A 15,875-nucleotide genomic window follows, 5' to 3' on the forward strand; every position below is an offset into this window, starting at 1 on the left:
ATATCAAGTCTTAGCAACCTATTTATGAAAGGTTGAAATCAATAATTTTCTGGGTTTTTTAATCAAAAATATTGATTACAGCATGGTTTGCTTATTTGTAAAGAATTTGAAATAATATTCCCTTCTAATACTCACCATATTATGACAACAAATACTTCAAATATAAGGAAGGGACAGTGTACATTGTAGTGATGTATGGCCATGAAATGTGACCCATGATTGGGTGATACCATTTAGCAAAAGTACTGCACTATATTAGGCTAATTCCGGGCTTATACCAATTTAAGTTTGAGGTCTTTCTACTTTTAAAATGTTTGACATGACAGTAGTTTAATCACCCTATCACATATTTGGACTGATTTCCTAAATGAGTTGTGTGATTATGTACTTCAATTATCCAATCATGGAAAAAACTAATACAGTGTCTTTATATCTATAGTGTGTGGGTTTTTGCGTGTGCTGAATTGTATGGATCTATGAACTAGATCTATTCTTTAGGAATCATATGTTCCTAGGCAGCTGATTTTTAAGTGTTTTGTTGTGTTCTCTGTTTATTAACATTTATTTTTTTGTTATTTTTTGTGGTGGTGAAGACCTGTATAAAAGAAAAAGGGAGTAGTGAGTGAGGTATTTTGTGACAATGTTCAGTCCTAGGACTCTATTTATAAAACAGGAAATCTTCTAGGTTCATGTGTTTCAATGACAATAATATATTCCCACCAGGGAATGTCTGAAGGAATGTCAGATTCCCTGTTTTATAAATAGAGCCCATACAATTTTCTTTTGCCTCTCTTGAACAGACCCTAACAGACTTGAATATATTCTGTATTTGTGATTTACTTAATTATGTTTTCACTTTTGGCACCATTTATCTATCCTATTTACGCTTGGAGCCATTTATATGTCACAGTAACACTCTGTGGTAAGACACTTACCAACATAGAATGTTCTTTGTTATTTAGAAACAAATTGGCAGACCAAAATACAGACAGTATTGTATGGTAATGTTATACAGAGTTGGCCCTTATTCAGCGTGCATGAAGATGATTTACAAAAGTAACTCGATTTACATACACAGCACCTAAACGTTTGGTGGAAAATACACAGCTTACAACTGTATTTGAAAGAAATGGATAATCCTAGAGGCCTTTGAGTTTAAGGCTAGGTCAGGGGTCTGCAACCTGCGGCTCCGGAGGCGCATGCGGCTCTTCAGCCTCCTTCTTGTGGCTCCCTTCGGCTGCCGCGGGGAGATCTCTGATGGGGGATCCCCTTCCTCCCAAGACACTGCGGAGGAGGGGGATTCCCTGTAAAATTAAAAAAATATTAAAACTTTTAAAAGTTTATAAACTGTGTTATGTTTTGCGGCTCCAGAATATTTTTCTTTAGTGGAAGAGGAGGCAAAATGGCTCTTTTGATAGTAAAGGTTGCTGACCCCTGGGCTAGGTAAACACGTGCAGTAACTATCCTTTGAAAATGAATGATCAACGATTATTCCCGATTATTCTGAACAATCGTATTATGCACAACTCTGTACATGCTGTAACAATACGTTCTTTCAAATATAATCCACCAATAATGTACACACTAGATACGATTGTTTGAACGTTCGTTCAAACGATGCAGGAAGTGTCCTGTACAGGAAAAAGTGTATCACAGAACAGTCCACGATCACTGAAGGACCGTACACACAATGGATTACGAACAATCCTCACCCAATCAGATCCGACTGGACGGTCGTTCGTTTCAGGTGAGAATTCTCGTTCGTTGGCATCTTTGACCAGTCGTTGTGCACTTTTTTTGTTAACAATTATCGAACGATCTGTTGGGGATTGTTCATTTACAACAACAATTATTGCACGTGTGTACACAGGCTAAGTCTTTCCTGCCTGGGAGGTGTCAGCTGAATTTAAACAAAAGATAAAATTGTGACTGGGCAAATGCTGGATTCTAATTAACTCATGACTTGCACATAAAAAAGGACTTATTACTATTTATCAAACAAGCAAACAGAGAACAACACAGGTATCACATATTCTTCCAAAGTTAAATGAAAGTAGTAATGGATAAGGTAGAAAAGGAAATTGTTATGGGCAAAAAAAAAAAGAAACTGGAAAGAGAAAAGATATGCATACCATGCATACAAATATAAGTATAGGGGCCACACATTGAAGGGTAGTGTGTCCGATGATAAATCTGTAGTAGAAAAGCTGACGAAAGCAACAGACATCAAAAGGGATTTTTTTAATCCGAAAACAATGTAGGCATAGATAAAATTAGAAAGGGAAGCTCAAAAGCATGTGTACAAAAGGCAAACAGAACAAGCAACAATAAAGGATGGAAAACAGTGCAGAAGGACACCTGTGGAATTGACCAAAAGGATATTTAGGAAAAACTTTATGAAAATACTATCTTAAACAGATACTCTGTTTTCATTTTTTTGATTCTTCAGTTCTCAGATATAGTCCATATGTTATGTAGTGGGAAAAAATAACTTAAATGTTTTTTCATCTACCAAACCTCTCCTACAGGTTTAGGGTTTTTAGATCTTTAAATTATGCATGGGTAGATATGGTTGGATTTAAAGCTGAAGTCGAACCTTACCTTTCTTCTTCACACTTGTAGATTGTGGTCCTTGCTTTAGTTAAAGTTGATTGTCTCATTCCTGCAATCTGAGCCCACCTTATGCACCTATTCTGTCCATGGCTCTCCCCCTTCAGATATTTGTGTTTCTGTCTTTCAGTCTAGCATTACGAAGTCACTTGTTTGATCACAAGTAGAGCTTACACTTTATTGGGCACGGATTTCTATATTCACTTATAGTTGAGCGCTCCAGTAAAGATGAGAATTATGTATAGCTTTCTTCTTGTTCCCACTAGGCTTTCAGTGTACATTTTCTACATCATCCTCTCTTTCTTTTCTTATATCGAGGAATTGTTGAATTTCCCAATGTTTGATTCTACCTGATTCTGTCAAAAACATTTTGATTTTCTTTTTATCTGGGTGCCTTCAGTTTTCCACTCTCTTACCTTGGGTAATGAGTACAGGGAGACATAGTAAACTGTAATAATGACACCCATGCCATGGAAGTGTATTTTATTTAAATAAAAGTGAAACACAAATAAATGATTTAAAAAAAATGTAATTCCCAAGAGGTAAATCTAGCAAAAACCATGTTGTCCAGAAATGTAAATCCACATCAGTCTATGAGTGCAGATTGCCAAAATTAATTGGCTGACTCCCATTACTCCAACAACAGATTTCCTGTCCATTCTGTAAATACAATGCTTGCCGATTGGTTTACATTTGTAGTATGCACTGCAATATCTGTCAATGACAATTTTTTTTTTATATTTCTTTTCAGATTGAATGAGTTTTTTCACAACACTGCACATTTAGCACTTTTAAACATGTTAACATATTTTTGGTTTCTCACTGTATAGTCAGCTTGTTTAAGTTTTCTTCCTTTAGAGTTAACCATTAAAATCTGTTTTTTTTTACCATTGGTATATTGTGAACCCAGTCTTATTCTTCTGGTTTATATATTTTGTGTGGGCAGTTTTCCTGCTTTTCAATTGTCTTTATTTCATGAGTTGCATCTATTCATCTGGGATGAATTGTTCTTGAGGAATTTGTTTTGTTGAATACATACTCTAGCGGCATTTTATTTTTTTATCATAAAACTTTTTATTTATTAAAAAAAAAATGTTTCAAGCTGCATACTTGAAATATATTTTCTTTGTGTGGTGCAGATCTATATAAAGGGAGTTTTCTCCTACAGATACTTTTAACATGAATTTAACATGAATTTTCACATGTGCAAAATGCTGCTATGATAAATGTAATTGAAACTGAAAAATATTGTTCAAAATGGTAAAAAGATTGATTAAATGATTATTGTATTTTTAACCAGTGAAAAGACAATTATCTGAATTTACTTACATTATAATTTTATAATTTCTAGTTTTGTCATCCATTTAAATTGACTATTTGGGATGCACAGGGCTCTCTAAAGGGTATAGAAGTGAAATGGAAGGATAATGAAACCATAATTGGTTTGCCAGTTATGGGGGAACCAGCCAATAAAAATCCGCGCTCTCTGGAAGCGCGAAAGTACGCGCGGCCAGCGAGCGCGGTTTACCGCGGGCCGGACTCGAGTGTGCTCGTACACTCGCCTCCTCACTGCCAGCCGGATTCCTGCCTTCATAATAATGAGCAATAGGGGTAAGCAGCAAAAGAACGTGTGCGCGCTTGTTACTTAATTGAGAATAAAAAAAAAAAAGAGTTGTGCGATGTCAGGCCCGCAGCATCTAATTTCTAACATGTCTAATTTTTAACATGGTGGACCCTTTGAAATAACTTTGAGGTCTTTCCTACTATAATTACTATATCCATAGTTTACAGTATATTAGCATCGTGGCTACTGGAAAGAATGCTGCTTACATTGCTGGAAAGTGGGAAGAATGTCACCTTTATAGATAGCCAAAATGCATGGTGTCAGTGGTAAATGACCAGAGAGGCACCAATCGCTCATTGCTCAAGGAGCCCTTAGCAACCTCTGAAGGAACCCTGGGATTTCACAGAACCCTAGCTAAGAAACACTGACCTGGAACTTGAGTTGGTTTCCATATTCAGCCAGTATTTAACACACATAATTGCTTCTGCACTGGAGGTTGTCTTTTATAGTATTTTAGAGTGAGGATAAAATTCACCAGAAAACTTTAACCAGTCTAGGTTTTGTTGACATATTGTTTCAGTTTTCATTGTAATAGTCAGTACTTTCACTGAACATTACAAGTTTCAGAAAAAAATTTACTTTAATCAAGGGGATGCTAAAGAGCTGGGTGGGATGGAATTGCGTTATTGGCCAGTTTGTTGTCCAGACAGCATTACTTTAGGCATTTCAAGGGACAGATTACAATAAAAATTCATAAAACATTATTTTTCTTTTCGGTTCAGTGTGTACAGAAGCAAAAAAATAGACATGAGTAAATGGGTTTTCTCATTTTGCCTTTATTACTGAATTTTGCATTTTGCCAGCAGTATTCTTTTATACAAGGTAATTACTTTTTAGTGTCTGGGTTTGTACTGACATTGACATAACTGAATTGCAGTTGTTTACCATATGTGTGAAATGACCATGGTTTGTGTGTAGAAGTTTGCTCAGCCTACCTGATTTCTTTTGCATATTATAATTTATACCCACAAGCCAGTCAAAAGACAAACTTTAGCATTTACAACTTACACATTCTTTGTAAGTAGGAGTGTGCAAAGAAATAAAGTACTGTATACCCAGACACTAAATATGTCTTGCTGCTTACCCTCCAAGAAAATAAGCAGCTTTGCTTTCTAATTTAAATCTGTTCTATACCACATTGCTTTATAGGCACTAATTTGTAGGGAGTAGTCATCCCTTGCTAAAATATGTCATTTTCATTTATATCCCAAGAAAGTGTAGAATTACACAGCAAACACGGTCCACAGCACAGCAACCACTAAATTATCTGACGTCTGCGAAGTCTGCAGGCCTTGTGTCTTTATTACGTTAGACATTGTAATGTGCAGGTAGTCATTTACATTGTACAGAAGTTGGAATAGAAGCAATACAGAAACCTGCATGGGGAGATTATGAAGGTTACCATAGCTGACCCCTCCTGTAAATGTTACATCCTTGGCTGTCATGTTACCACAATTTTAGAACCTTTTAAAACAGCAGATATACAGATGAATAAGTGATGAAAGCCAAAAATGGTTTTCCATTGTTTTGACAAAGTATGGAAAGGTTAAAACCTCCATGTGCCTTGCTGGGTGGAGTTCTCAACATTAGCATCTCACTCTTGGAGATGCAACTGAAAAATGTAAGGAAATCCTTCCAAGAAGAGTGGCTCAGTGACCCCATGAGCCAGTAAAAATTATTATGTATTGAGATGGTGACCCTGATTAGAGATTTTCAACCTTTGTCAAAAGCAATGTCATATGGAGTGCTTTAGATAACGACCTGCAACCTGTTAAGATCTGTGATCATAGTGTCTATCAGGGAGAAGTGTTTAAAAACTGACAATTTGTGGCACTGAGACATCACATGAGTGAATGTTCAAAAAAGTAAAGTAATAAACCAAAAGAAATGTGTCCCGCTATTATTAGGGACACTTTACTGATAAATCCTGGATAATCCTGCTCATGGTAATCTGAACCTTTCTTGTATGTCCTACCCCTATCGTCAACTTGTCAAAGCTCCTGGTTTCCCCTTTTTATCCCTATTCTCCCCTTTTTATCCTATTCTATTTACATTTAATCATTGCCTGATTTATAAGATAAAATGCTTACTGTTACATAACCATCACACCAGTGAAAAATATCCATAGCACTTACATAATACTAAATGGGAATGGGAGGTTCTATTTTTGAGCACTTTGCTTTTGAATTTCAGTTTGAACAATGATAACAAATGCACCAGTCCATCAATTAAAGAAAACTATAAGTAGAGAATGGAGAAGTAGTCAGTAGTATAACCAGAAGTCTACCTGCATGCCTTGTTCTGCACTGTGTCTCTGTGGCTGCAGTCATTGGTGCAATCTTAGGGAAGTTCTCAGTTCATCACCAAGAATAGGGTATAAGGCAAGGCTTTTCTATGTCAGAACCTCTGGGAAGCAGAAGAGTGATCAGCTCTGGAAATGGTTTTATTACAAATATGGGATGACAATCAGTGTTCATGTTTCCCCAATCACTGTAAACTGATGAAAGCTGTTGTCTGATTAGTCGCAGAAGATCAGGTTCGTTATAATATATCCAGTAGGGAAACCATATCTAGGGTCACCCTTTTTCTCCCCAGACACACACTTGACCTGATTGATTTTCTTTTCTTGACAAAGTTTCCTGTCTTGGAGGGCCCATGCTTTTTCACATTACTCTGGCACCACTATCTGCATATAATACATGGGAAACCTAACACTCATTTTTCTACTGCATAGGATGATAGATGTGGCCCTGATTCTACTTATTTTCTTAATGGCAGCATGCTTTTGAAGCACCTCAGTTATGATAGTATCTCAGAAGAAATCCTATCAGACAAATACACTAACTGATTTCACTGATCTTATAAACAAAATGCCATTCGCCTGGCAGTAAATCCAATTCTTAATTTATTCAAGTCACTGGTTAGAATCTCAGTTTTTTTTTCATTCATTAGCTACCTATTTTTTCTGACTTAGTGGCTCATAAAGCATTTACGCAAAAGAAACAAAATGACAGCTACAAAAGGTAAGCAATTGCAAGCATATTTTTCACTTGATAGGTTCTCTTTAGTGAAATTTATGCAGAATGCTCTTTATGGTAATAGTTTTATACATAATATGTCAGCATATTGTTTTAATATACATGTAGAAATTTCCATCTTTTGCCAAGACACCTCAGTTAAAATCATAATAAATTCCACAGTGGTCCAAGGAGGGTCAAAGTGAAGCAATTCTTGACAATCCATGTGAGGCAAAATCTTTAAACTTTTTGGACGCTACTGAGAAAAAAAAAAAAAGCAGCTGGGATTGATGGATAGATTCTTTTTGCAGTCCAGATATACCGCTTAAGAAGATATAACAGTCTGACTTTTCCCAGATGACCTGAAGTATTTTGCGGCAACCACAATTTGGTGTTTAAAAATTCCTTTCCGCAGCAGCTGTCTTAATGGTCTGCAGTTCAAACCATGAGCGAGAAAAGCAATTCTTCTTTATTCACGTGAATAGCTGTAGCCTGCTTCTGCCTGTCCAAAGGCTTTTTTGTTGAAGTTATGTGTCATTCATTTTGTGTGATACCTCAGTGGGTACTTTTTGGACCAGATTCACAAGCTACAGTTCAATGGTCCTTTGCTTGCTACACATACTAAGCATTGCATTATTGAAATCAGAAAGTATCATGGAACATTAAACTTCAGTTATAGTCCAATTTATAGAGGAAGCCTACTTTATTTAGACTAAACGGTAATGTGTGATTTTAAAATACAGAAGAAGGCATTGTGTGGAAAATAGACATTATAATGCATCAAGGGTTTTGAGCTTTTTTTCTGAATATCCAGAGAATAAAAAAGATTTCTAGTTGGCTGACAATAGAGCATCTGAAAAATATGGGAACTGGCAGCAGCTAATGAAGGAATGACAACTGCAGCCTGGAAGTATTGGTGATAAAGGAAGGCACTTTTGCCATTCACCTAAGCAGCTTTTCCAGACTTTCCGCCATGGATCCTGTCTGTGATATACTGTATTGTACTATACCCATTGCTGCCACCTCAAATCAACCTCCTAGCAGGTTTACCATTACCAAGTGCACTAACACAGGGGAGCAGCAGGCTGCCATGCATAAGTAAAGCCTCCAACAAAAATGAAGCTTCAAAATATGACGCCTGACTTGCTTTTGATGGTGCAGCTTTGGGGTTGTCATTCTTAGCCTTAAAATTTTTATATTTTAATTTAGAAAGGGGCACCAAAGAACAATTATTTTCCCTCAGACTCCCTTTTGTGATTGAAGGTTTGCAACTGTCTAAATTAGTCACTGAAAGTGAATTTCATCTTGAGCTATGGAGCTCTATAAATGACAAATATGTGGGATAATATGGTAAACGTCAAAAAGAAAACTAGAGCTCCAATTGATAACTGAAAAAGAAATAAAAAGAAAATTGCAATGTAATGTTTCATATTTATCTACATTATTTGGAGGCTAAAGAATTCTAAATGAGATTAAATCTGTAACAGATTACAGTAGTTGTTTTTATGCTTTAGGAGTTTGATTACCTTTTACAATCACGGTTTAATTAACCTTTTAATGAAAGAAGTTACAGCACTAAAAGAGCACTTTGTATCCCCCTCCTGTTTTTTCCATACCCAATCAGACGTGCATCTGCAAAGCTGAGTTTGGAGTTTTGAATGCCTACCCAGTTAGTGAGAGACACAGGGAGGATCACAGGGAAAGTTCCTGTTAACGAGAGATTATTATTATTATTACACAGTATTTAAATAGCGCCATCATATTACGCAGTGCTGTACAAAGTCCATAGTCATACTCACAATCTAATGTTCCTACTATAGTCATATGTCTTTAATACAGTCTAAGGTCAATTTTGAAAGGAAGCCAATTAACCTAACTGCATGTTTTTGGGATGTGGGAGGAAACACACACAAACACAGGGAGAACCTGCAAACTCCATGCAGGTCCTCCATGCAGATTACAATCAAATACAATACAATCAAATACTGACTTCCATATTGCCAGTATCATATATTTTGCCACACATAAAATAAGATCCTAACATTTCCTATGCTCTCATATTGCCCATTTACTGTAGCATTACTGCCTTTAAATCAATGTGTATCTAAAAATATCTAAAAAGTCTCAGCCCATCCAAAGGTAATATTTTGGTTCTGTGTAGAGCCTTGTGGTTAAGGTCAGCACATGGTCTCTTGTATGTCTCATCCAACAACAAGATCTCTTTGGCTTGATTTCCATCTTTATTACATATGAGAGTTTGGATCTTACCCATGCTTTTTGCAGATGTTCCAGCACATCATGTACCATTCCCCATAATATAAAAAGAACAGAATCCAACAGGCAGAGTAGTGGCCCCTCGTAATAGTGAAATCAGGTGTGCTGACCTAGGAATACAGCATAAATGTTACCAAAACATTTCCTAAGAAACATAAAGTATGCAGCTGTCCTAACTGTGCAGCATCTACCAAAATTTGAAATACCAATTATGGCCCCATCCTTTAAAATGGATCCTTACATATATAAAAAAAGCACCATCTTGAGGGTACAGATAACCAGCTTGTTTTTGCTTTTACATGACTGTAAAAACAGCACAGGATATTGGGTTTGGGTACCTGGGCGATTCAGCAAACCTGAATTGTTTTTCCTAAAAATAATCTATTAATTGGCAAATGTTTTCAATTCTGGACCAGATCAAATCCAGTTTTGCTGGATCACCCAGGTACCCCATGATAATCTATCTGCTCAATTTAAAAGCTTTAATGAATCAGGCCTATTGTGAATTGGTGTGTAATATTTAGATCTAGGCACTATATGCTAATACAGGCAGATTTTAGGTAAACAAAGGCGATCTAGATTCTTTATGTAGCACAAAACGAATGGTATATTACCTTACATTGGGTTTGTTCTGTATCCTTCTTTGTAACATAAAAAGTTTTTACTTTTATAAAAAAACATCTAGAATTGTTCTAAAGATTTCAAAATGCTTTAGTACAAGCTCTTTTGAATGGAATGCTGTTTTGGTAGGACTGCCTTTCAAGAGGGCTTGCATCCTTTTATAAATATTTTCCCTAAGATGAGCTGTGTTCGCAGATGAAAGGAAGCAGAGTGTCATCTTGGATTTTCACCATAAATGACAGTCCTCATAATGATTCTGTGTACAATACAGCATATTTTATTTCTTGGAAACTCTGATCTATTAGCTGGATACTTGTCATAACAGACTTCCATGTCTGACGTGAGTGCTGGATCAGAAGAAGCACAAAGTGTTGAAGAGGCAGCTTTCAATCCATTAATCATCATGCGCCTGGTATAGTGGTAGTCATTCACTGGTGAGGACTTATGGGTCTGCGGTTACTCCATGCTTCTTCCTCTGTCACACTAATCAGAAGGATCTCATTAAGATGAAAGGTGACCCTCACACGAACAAAATCAATGATTTATTTTCTTTGTAAGACATCTTATGACAGAAGTATGGATGCTAAGTGCAAAAAAGTGAATAGGTCTGTCATTTTGCCTACAATAGGAATATCCATTAGAGGAGACTGAGTTTGACCCAGAAGTGTATTTTCTCAATCCACTCTCGTAGTTTTTCTATTTATCAAAAAGAGGACTTATGTTTATACTTTTTATTTTATTATATGTCAAAACTTGGAAATATGTTCCTGTTCATTAGGTAGAGCAAGGGTTACCAATAACATACTGTAGATTGGAAATTATTAGGAAAGCTGAGCTTGCCTTTGGGAGGTCAATTTGAAGTGGGGCATGTCAGGTTAAAGTGTGTTCAGATATTATCAACAATAAGCAATTATTAGCAACAACAGACAACCGTTAATTATGTAGAATATACTATTTATCTGTAGATATTAATAGTAACAATCAAGATGGAGTAGACTGCCACAATGCAGAAGGTTACTTACCAGTGCAGTGGAAGGTAATCCCGGCTCCCTGCAGAGTCCGGACTTCCCAAACGAGGTATTAGCCAGCATGGCTGGAAGTGTCTGGGGGTTCCATCTAAGATAGAGGGGTCGTAGCCAGGATGGAAGGGGTCATTTAAGAAGGAGAGGGTTTCAGAAGCACTGTCCCCTGACCCCTGCAGCATCCCTGTCCTGGGCCAACTCTATAATATTCCAAAATATATTCCAGTTTTCTTTACAGATATTGTTTCACAGATATCATAAACTATCTTCTTGATTTTGGGTTTTTTTTTTATTATGCATTAACCTGACATGGTGATGTAAGTGCACATTAAATGGGATTTCCAGAAAAGTTGGACCCCCCTATTTGTATAGGAGTTAACATTTAATAAAACAGAGGATTTATCACTTTTTGCAGATGATGCAGTTGATGGCAGCTTACTATATGATCATAAAATGTAATATAATTTTTTGTTATATTATTTGTGTTAATTTTTTTCCTAATAGTGGTTATAGTCATTTAAGTATACCTTAAGACATTTTAAATTTTTGCCACAGTAAGTTGGCAGGTTAAGGCTGTCTGGAAGGTCACACTGAGGCAATTACTGTCCCTTGCTGGTCATCCTATCCTTGTTTAGTCAGATGCGGATGTTGGTAGGACATTGTACAGGTGGATATTGAAAAAAAAAAAAAAAATCCTAAATTACTTAAGTGTGTAATATTATTAAATGCAGTGAAAAGAAGTGATCCTAACTCTGGTTTACTAAATTGTTGTAGTAATCTGTAACGAGAACTGCATATACTTCTACATCAAGGATCCAATTATGAATTATTATTGTTAGAAAAGGTTGTTTTCCCAATTTTGTACTCGAAGTGAGAAATTTTTCGTTTTACTAAAAATTTTGTAGTGTATATTATTAAATAGCTTGCACATCAAGTTTGGGATTTCAGGATTATGAGCATACCCACAAATTTTCGAGATCCCTAAAACTATATTTGTGCTGTAATTAAGAAATATCTGTTTTGTTTTCATAAAACAAAAAAATAAAATCTCCATAGAAAATAAATGGGCAGGTGAAGCTTCCTTTTGGCTAGGATGTAGCATCTTTGTACTTACGCCAGTCCAGACATCTAAAACTCCAGCAATGATTGTTGCCTGAAGCTCTCAGAAAAGCAGAACACCTGTTTATGTACTAACATGCCAAGTGAACATTAACCTGCAACCCGCTGACAGAGATAATAACTTCACAATGTCTATTTACATAACTATTAGCAACTATTGGCAGCAAACCATGGCTCTAATTACTGTTAGAACAATGTTTAGGGAAAAAAACACTTGATATATTAATATATCCTTAGTTGTGGACTTTTTCAATATATTTTAAAAGGCAAACATAAGATCTATATTCAAACAAAACATTTAGAGAGTTGTGATATATTCTCATAATCTAAATTAACAAAAATACTGATGTCACAATGAAAAAGTAAGCACACCCCTACATTTACCAGCATTTAAAATCCATGAAATTAGAATAAGGATCTCCAGATTAGGTGCGGATGATGAGGACCTCCTTAGGGAACATGCAGGTAAATCTGTCCTATTTAAACTTCATAAATAGAATAAAAAAATCTCAGGATTGTTAAGACAGTAAATGAAGAGAATAACAATACAATGGAAAATACATTTTTTTTATTCATAATAAAATATTTACTAAAAACAAAACGCATCAACAAATCAAGTACTTGTATTGTTATTCCAAAACTTCAGACAATGTCACTAAATCGTTGTTGTTTTCTACGCATTCTGCTTCTTCAGAAAATCTTAAACACAAAGTATCAGGAATGCACCAGGGATGTTCTCCCAAATATTAGCCACAGAAACCAGAAGAAGCCCCCTGGAGGCAGCAGATTGCAGTGGGCTGTAGGGGCTGCTTTTAGTGGAACATTGGAAAGGGTATACATTGGAAACATAGAAATTTAACTTGTAGTAATCCTAAAGGACCAAAGTAATTGCGAACATACAAAAGGGTTTCCAGTAAAAACAAAAACAATCTATTGTTTAGTTTCATAAGGTTCCTTGTTTCTTCTGATTCCTGTGGCTAATATTTGAGATAACATATCTGTTGCATTCCTGATACGTTTAGAGGGAAAAACAAGAAGCCTACTAGATTTCCTGAAGAAGCGGACTTATTATCTCCGAAATGTGTAGACAAAATTTGTCTAAAGTTTTGAAATTACAATACGAGTACTTGATATGTTGATTTGTGCTGTTTTTGGAAATGATCATTAAAATGAATCATGAACGAGCGCTGTACATACAGTGCTGTTCTTTTCTATGGAGAGGGGAGGGGGAGAACGAGCGAGCGGCACTGGCTGCATTGTTTCCCACTCTTTGCCAGGATTGATCCATGAATGACTTTGAACGGCTTTTATACACATGTCAGTTAAGGCCTTGCTCTTTACTTGTATTGTGTTATCATGCCAAGATCTAAAGGGCTGTTTAGGACCCTTTAGAACTAAAACAAGTTCTGTTAACTTGTATAGGACAAGGAAACAAGAAAAAAATCAAACAATTTTTAGAGCATTCAGCAGTTCAGCTAATTGTAAACCTCCCATACATTTTGCTTCAATTACAGTGGTAAACAGTGCAAAGTCTATAACCCATAGCAGACAATCGGAATTTAATTTACAGAGGCAAACCTGGGAAATGGATTAGGATTAGCCGCTGTTATTACTGCACTTTGCACATTATACTTTTAGTCTTTGCACACTTTTACAGAATACAGTTTAGCTTATGTTTGTATCCAAATCTAAAATGTGCATAAACATTCTCTCAGGGCCCCATAAATTGCTGCATGCCTTAACCATCCATAGAAATATGCAAAATATCTGTTATCTACAGTAACCCATGTACATCTGTTTATTACACATCCCTGTACATAAATCATTTTACCTTCCAACACTGACAACTGCATCAGTCTTATTTACATGCAGCACCTTTGGGAATGTGGCATAACCTATCTACTCAGCTTCTGAACTACATCCAAATTTGTTGCAAAGTAAACCATAGATGTTTTATAACTAATTTTTGGAGTAACCAAAATTACACATGTTAAATATTTGACTTTACACACATACTGGTTTGTTTATTGAATACATTAGATTCAAATTTGCCAATTTCACTCACCTTTCTTCTGATGCGTTGTGTGGGAGATTGGGAGATTTTAGAATGGTATATCCACTTAACATTGCTTTTTTCTAAATTTGTATCCCTGTTTTTTTTAAAGATAATACCTTCTTTATCTGCAAATTTAATTAGGAATTGAACTCATGTTACTGCTTTTTAAAAAATAATCGGCTGGGCAGGTACAAAAAAAGCAAACAATCTACCTGGAAATTGGAACAAACAACTGGTTATCTTTCCTTATTTAAACTAAACAAAGAAGTGTATTGGTTAATTTGGCCTCAGATCAACTTGTTCCCTCTAAATCTACTGAAATCTGTTTAGCAAAATTATAATTTGCCTGCACCCCCATTACCCGCTTAGGCGGGATTTTGTAATTTTTCCTATTTTAGACCCAGTAAAATTATCACCCAGGTCTCTTTAGCGGAAGGGCAATGTATGAAATAATCCTTCACACCTAAATACACATCTCTCATGTACCCGTAGCCTTGATGCATGGAGTGAGTTGGCCCTTAGAAGAGGTAACAGTTGTCAGTCAGACAGGATACAGTAAAGTAAGTATTGGCATTTCTAGGTGTATTGTATGGGCATGCACATTCCTATGGGTAACCCTCACTTAAGATGTAGTGCTAAAGAGACTGACACTGCAGCAGTCTAGTCAAATAAAAAGGGCAGGTTGGGTGATACTGGACATTAGCTTGGAAGTTAATTGGGAGCTGTTAGTGATAAAACAGATTAAAATCCAAGGAGGATAAACTATCAGAATTCTTAGAAAAAAAGGCTGTGTGATAAATGTGTGATGATTAAAGATAAGACTATAGTTCAGCCTTAAGGACATACAATGAGCTCAGTGACAGCAGCTGCATTGCTTACTTTAAAGAAACTGCTTTCCTAGATTGCTATGAGATAGTTTCAGAAAATGTGTAAACTGTGCAAATTATACCAAATCATCATTTTTGTATATTTTTGTTGGATTGCATTTTAGTTTGTGTAAATATGAACACAATCTATCACATTACGCTATGTGCAATTCACTTATTATTTTACAGGCAAATATTCCCCAAAGTTTAAAAACCATTTCTTACCTTTTTTTTGCAAATCAAAATGATTTTTTTTCAAAAAAATGTACTGCTGTGGTAGTTTCTGATGTAAAGCTCATATTTGTGGCGAATACCTTATAACTGAAAGCTGGATCTTATTAGGATAATCATGCCTTAAAACAGTAGCATTGGGATATTATTATTATGGTGAAGGGTCATAGATTTGTCAATAGAACATCCATGTATTTATATAAAGAGGAGTAGTGAAGGATCAACACACATTAACTTAATTTTACTTATACAACGGCTTTAAACAATCTCAAAAAATTTAAAATAAAATACATTTTTTGTTAGTGAGTCATTAATTATAGTTGATATTTTTTCTTTGTACTTCCCATCCCCCATCTTATTTCCAGTATAAATCCCTTAGTGTATCCTGAGCTTCTTCTCACTTAAGCAATATAGCAACTGTTTGCATATTAAAGT

The 15,875-nt window shown here is 35.8% G+C and overlaps 1 long non-coding RNA gene across 1 annotated transcript; it reads right to left on the reverse strand.

The window, feature by feature from the left end:
• Positions 1-8,704: 8,704 nt before the first annotated feature.
• LOC140332533 (uncharacterized) lies at positions 8,705-11,356 on the reverse strand. The gene is made up of 3 exons (XR_011921157.1): positions 11,169-11,356; positions 9,520-9,635; positions 8,705-8,958 (listed from the first exon to the last, which is right to left on the reverse strand). It is a non-coding gene; the product is annotated as an uncharacterized lncRNA (long non-coding RNA).
• Positions 11,357-15,875: the final 4,519 nt, after the last annotated feature.

This window comes from Pyxicephalus adspersus, chromosome 6 (assembly GCF_032062135.1).
Source record: "Pyxicephalus adspersus chromosome 6, UCB_Pads_2.0, whole genome shotgun sequence".
NCBI lineage: Eukaryota > Metazoa > Chordata > Amphibia > Anura > Pyxicephalidae > Pyxicephalus > Pyxicephalus adspersus.